The sequence below is a fragment of the Rattus rattus genome, chromosome 4, assembly GCF_011064425.1.
Source record: "Rattus rattus isolate New Zealand chromosome 4, Rrattus_CSIRO_v1, whole genome shotgun sequence".
NCBI lineage: Eukaryota > Metazoa > Chordata > Mammalia > Rodentia > Muridae > Rattus > Rattus rattus.
The window spans coordinates 17,208,733-17,214,732 of record NC_046157.1 but is presented as its reverse complement, the minus strand read 5'-3'; positions in this window follow the sequence as shown (position 1 = coordinate 17,214,732).

Sequence of the window (6,000 nt, the reverse complement as noted above, 5' to 3'; positions counted from 1 at the left end):
TGTAGCTGTCACCCGGGCATACTTGTGTACTGGAGTGGGGGTGTGTGTCCACAGCTGCCCACGGGCCTCCACTGAAAAATCATTCTGTCACAGGCTAACTCTGTGCTCATGACCACTCTCTGCTCATTTTCATGTGACTCCAAGGAAGGAAACATGGACTCACAAGCTTAACGGTCTTAATGAATCACTGGATGCACCCAAGAACAATACCTCAGCCTCCTCTGCCACCAGCGCGCCCTTCCCACACAAGCTGTGCCATCCTGCTGTGTCATCCTTCCCTCTACAATCTAGGCTCCTCTGAGGGATCAACCCTGAGCACAGCCCACCCTTTCTTCCTTTTCACCCAGCCTTCTCCCTCTCTTGTTCAAGCACAGCGCATCGTCCTGTAGTGTCCGTCACAACAAACACTGTATGCCCCACTGTGATGGCTCCGGACTGGCCTTAGGTAAGCTCCTATTCAAGGCCCCAGCCGCCAGATATAGAAACTCCCTGCAATCCTAAAAAGACAGAAGTGGAAACAGGAACCCCATCTCAAAAGCAAGATAGAACAAAAGCAAAAGCAAACAGGTTAAAATCCGTCTGTGTCACATTAACGCAAAAATGACGACTACTATCCAAGAATTTCTGTTTATTTTTCCTAGAAGCCAGGTAAACGTTTCTCCTTAATTACCTTCCTTCTCCTACTTAGCAGAGATACTTATAAAGGCAGAATGCACTCTATTTGGTCCTTGGTTGTCACCGCCAGTTTAAGAATTTATAGGAAACAAGCCGGGCAGAGGTGGCACATGCCCTTAATCTCAGCACTCAGGAGGCAGAGGCAGGAGGATCGCTTGAGTTTGAAGCTAGCCTGGTCTACAGATCAAGTTCCAGGACAGCCAGAGCTGAAGCCCTGTCTCAAAAAAACAAAAAGAGGGGGGAAAGAATTTATAGAAGGTAGAATTAGGTTCACAAATTCTGGAATTATTCTTATAATGTGTATAGGAATTTTATCCATGTGTCCCCGGTACCAGCTGAGACCAGGGAGAGCGTCGGATCCCCTGAATTGGAGTTACAGATGGTTGTGAGCCACCATGTGAATGCCATGAATTAAACCCAGGTCCTTTGCTCTTAACCGCCTTCCCAGCCCCAACCAAAGACATTTTAGTCATTCAAACGATCCTGCAGAATGTTTTCTGGGAATTTCAGTTCACACAGCTGGTCCTAGAGCAGTGGTTCTTAACCTGTGGGTAGAGAGCCTTTGGGGTCGGGGGTCAGATGACTGTTTGAGAGGGGTCGTCGCCTAAGATTATGAGAAAACAGATATTTGCACTATGATTCATAACAGCTGCAAAACTACAGTTATGAAGTAGCCATGAAAATAATGTTATGGTTGGGGTCATTACCACACGAGGAACTGTATTAAAGGACTGCAGCGTTAGGAAGGTTGAGAACCACTGTCCTAGGGAGGGAAGGCTGTATCTGCATCCGATCTGTTCCTGATCTGAATACCCTGAACCCAGCATGCTAAGAATTCAAGAACTAGGGTTGGGGATTTAGCTCAGTGGTAGAAGCTGCCCAGCAAGCACAAGGCCCTGGGTTAGGTCCTCAGCTCCGAAAAAAAAAAAAAAAAAATTCAAGAACTATTAGACTAGTAGTAGTTTTTTTTTTTTTTTTTTTAAGAATTTTATTAGAACTATTAGACTAGATGGTTGTTCCACTGTGGTTGCTGGGAATTGAACCAGATAAAAGCAGTCGGTGCTCTTAATTGGAGCCATCTCCAATTCTCCCAGATAAAATAATGCAGAGTTTACCCCTGTTAACCAAACAAAATGAACCAAAAAGACTTGGGAAAACCCTCGTGTATCTTGAGTATGTGGATTGCAGGCATGCAGTACCTTTGGAGGCCAGAAAGGGCTTCAGAACCCATTTTTCTGTTAAAAATAATAAGCCCCTCACAAATTTTGAGGTTTAAATAAGACGTAAAATGCACCTTTTTAGTTTTTTTCCCTTCTATTCTTGGATTTCAGCCTAACAACAGGAATCTTATATGTGGTTTCTGTCACATCTTATATCTATACAACTAGTATAATTGGAATGCTAGTCACAGGTTATCAAGTCAGCTATTAGTATCTGTTTCCACCCCACAGGCTTACTTAATGGCTGACAATCTCGTATAGCTATTATTTATTTATTTTTAAGAATTATTTACTTATTTTATGGACACGAATACAGTGTAGCTGTCTTCAGACACACCAGAAGAGGGCATCTATTGCCATTACAGATGTGGTTGCTGGGAATTGAACTCAGGACCTCTGGAAGAGCAGTCGATGCTCTTAACTGCTGAGCCACCTCTCCAGCCCTGGGTATTATTTATTTTTCTTTGGTTTTACGAGACTGGGTTTCTCTGAGTGGCCTTGGCTGTCCTAGAACACTGCTCTGTAGACCAGACTGGCCTCGAATCCACAGAGATCCAGTTGCTTCTGCCTCCAGAGTGCTGGGATTAAAGGTTGCGCCCCTGCTCAGCTTGTATGAATATTATGAGGACATTACCTGTGGAATAAGGGAAAGGGCTTTAATTGCTTTAAAACATTAAGAGCAGAGCTTAGTGGGGGAACTAGTAATGGCAGCTGGGTCACTGCTCTAGGGTCAATTTGTGACAACTCAATGATTAATCTTATGAACAACACAATAAATAAACTATATACATGCAGGCTGTCGAGATGGCTCAGTGGGCAAAGGCACTTACCTTCAAGAGTGAAGTTCTCTGGGACCCAAATGGTGCTAGTTGTCCTCTGACCTCTGACTTAAACACACACACACACACACACACACACACGTAAATGTAACTTTAAAATTTTTTTTCTTTTCTTTTTTTCAGAGCTGGGGACTGAACCCAGGGTCTTGCCTGGCAAGCGCTCTACCACTGAGCCAAATCCCCAACCCTTTTAAATTTTTTAAAAAAGATTTATTTATTTTATGTATATGAGTACACTGTAGCTGTCTTCAGACACACCAGAAGAGGGCATCAGATCTCATTACACATGGTCGTGAGCCACCATGTGGTTGCTGGGAATTGAACTCAGGACCTCTGGAAGAGCAGTCAGTGCTCTTAACTGCTGAGCCATCTCTCCAGCCCAACTTTTAAGTTTTTAAAAACAATCTCCATATATACTTGTAATAAACAGGTTTACAAAGACCAGCATCTGGTTGGTTTCCTCATCCTGCTCAGCATTTGAAAGCAACAGAGCACTGGGATGCATCCTTTCACAAACTTGCTGGCCTCAGAATTTGGCTCGTCCAGCCCTCACAGTGCATTTGCAGGCAGGATCAAAGGACTATTGGAGGTTGGATTGTGAATAGGGCTGGGGTGGGAAAGTTAATGCCACAGAAGGCTTCTTCTGGGTGGAGAGGCCTAGGAAAAAAAAGACAGATGTTCCATTCTCAGGGCTACTCAGAGTTAGGCTCTGAGCCAGGAGAAGAGGAAGTTAAGAATGTGGAGGAAGGGAAAGGGGAAACAACAGGCCCAGCAGGCCAGCTGTTTTCTAGTCTTCTTCAGAATGACTAATCTTCCTCTACTGATAGCTGACAGAATAGAGCACATTCCCTTAATAGGAACAAAAAGGAAGTTTCAAGAAGTTGAGACACTATCAGTCACCTGGGAGGAAGTGTGGGTGTTTTATTTTACTTCCTTAGTATAAAAATATTACAAACTTGAGCCTATTCAGGCTAAGGTTCAATCCCAGTGCCCTGAAAATGCTTTTGGTTTTTAGTGACTGACTCCAGTAAACACTTGATTGGCCCTTTTTACTTGACTCCTGCAGCCTGAGAGGTAGTTAGATCTTGATTCCTGTACATTGTCCGCTGGTTCCCTGGCACCTCCCTGGGGTCTCCTCTCTCACTAGCGGACCCTCTCTACAGGGTGATCCTAGACTTTGGCGCCCCCTAGGGGACCGGATCCCTCTCAGCACTGAGCTCCACCTTTGCCACTATTTCTCAGATCTGATTCCAGTTCCCCTCTCCTCGTAGCCTTTCTGGTGTCAGTTTCCTGTACTAGGGTTCCAGAGATCCTGAGTTCAATTCCCAGCAACTGCATGGTGGTCATCTTTAATGGGATCCGATGTCCTCTTGTGGTGTGTCTGAAAACAGTTACAATGTACTCATATAAATAAATAAAACAACAAGAACAAAAAAGTTCATACACAGAGAAATCGCTTTGTCAATCATGTCTGATGCACTCAACAATGTGCCCACATGCCAGAAACTTGAGTCATTCATGTTTTCCCATCATCCCAGATGAAACTGAAAGCTCCAGTTTCAACCTCCCAGTGCTTCTAAACCACAGGATACTTATTCTCCAAGCCACCCCCTCACTCGCCACATGCCACACAACCCCTTCAGAACCTCAACTTCTCTCTCCTTTTTTTTTTGCATAATAAATACTTTTGCATTTATTCTCTTGCTCTTAGATTACTTGGCCAGCCTTCAGATCAGGCCTCAGTAATAAAATGAATTCCCCAACATCCTATTTATGGCTCCCCAAGCCCTGCCCTGCCTTTCCTGTACTGGGTATTAGCATTCCTGTCTATGCAGATACCTGGCAACAACCAGGCTGGGCCTGGCTTGCTAGAAAAGGGGCCATTTGTCCTCTTCTCAATCTGACTACTCTTCTATGATCCCTTTTTTCTTCTCTCCTTCCTTCTCTCTCCGTGTTCCTAGTGAGCCTCTTCTTTCTTTTTCCTTCTGTCTCCCTTCTCAACGCCCCCTCCCATGCCCTAAACTCTGTATCTGTCCTGTGGCTGATACCTCAGGGGGAAGGGATGCCTCAGCATGGGCCTCCAGAGACACCCCCTTCCACCTCACCATACCTCGATCTACAAAACATATCCTTGGCTCCTTTTTTTTTTTTTTTTTTTTTCCGGAGCTGGGGACCGAACCCAGGGCCTTACCACTGAGCTAAATCCCCAACCCCCTTGGCTCCTTTTTTAATAAAACCCAACACTAAGGACTGAGCCTTAAAAAAGGCAGACAGCACCCCACCAGTTTTTATTATCTCTATCCCATCAATATTCTAGTTAAAACTAAGCCCTCACAAGCTCATTTTCATACTGTAGTCAAATCTGTGGTTTTACCCGTTTGTTGAGGACAGGGACTGTGTTACTTTACCATCTTCTTACTTTTTTTTTTTTTTTTTACTTTTTGAGAGACAAGGTCTTACTCTGTAGCCTAGGGTGGCCTCCAACTCAAAGCAATCCTTCTGTTTCAGCCTTCTGAATGCAGGGGTTATAGGTGTTTTGGAACAAGACAAGGGACACTAACAGTTCAAATAAAGGAAAAGCACAAACTGACCCTTGGTGAGTTAGGCAGCATCCAATTATTGATACAATAATCCAATGCCTATTGATACAACTTGACCATATCTCTTGGACTTTTTGCCCACTTAGCAGTATTTCCCCTCATTTGTTTAAGTGGAGACTTTTGGTTTTTGTTTTTTTTTTTCCGGAGCTGGGGACTGAACCCAGGGCCTCTACCACTGAGCCAAATCCCCAACCCCATATATATATATATATATATATATATATATATATATATATATATATAATTTTTTTTTTACATAGCCCAGGCAGATCTACTTGCCATGTAGCTAAGGATGACCTTGGCCTGTTCTCTTTCCAAGTGATAGGATCACAAGGAGACATCTCTATGCCCATCTAGTAGACTTCTGGTCCTGCTATTAGTGGTCTCAAAGATAAATACTTCATTGCTAAGCTTATAAATATATAGTTGGGTTGGGGATTTAGCTCAGTGGTAGAGCACTTGCCTAGGAAGCGCAAGGCCCTGGGTTTGGTCCCCAGCTCCGAAAAAAAGAACCAAAAAATAAATAAATAAATAAATATATAGTTATGCTTTCAAGGCTTACAGCTAACCCAACGCTTTCATAACATTTTAGTCAAAATGTTCAATTGTTACTTAGGGAAAATATACTAGCATACAACTAATATACAACATCTGGCAAACACAAAC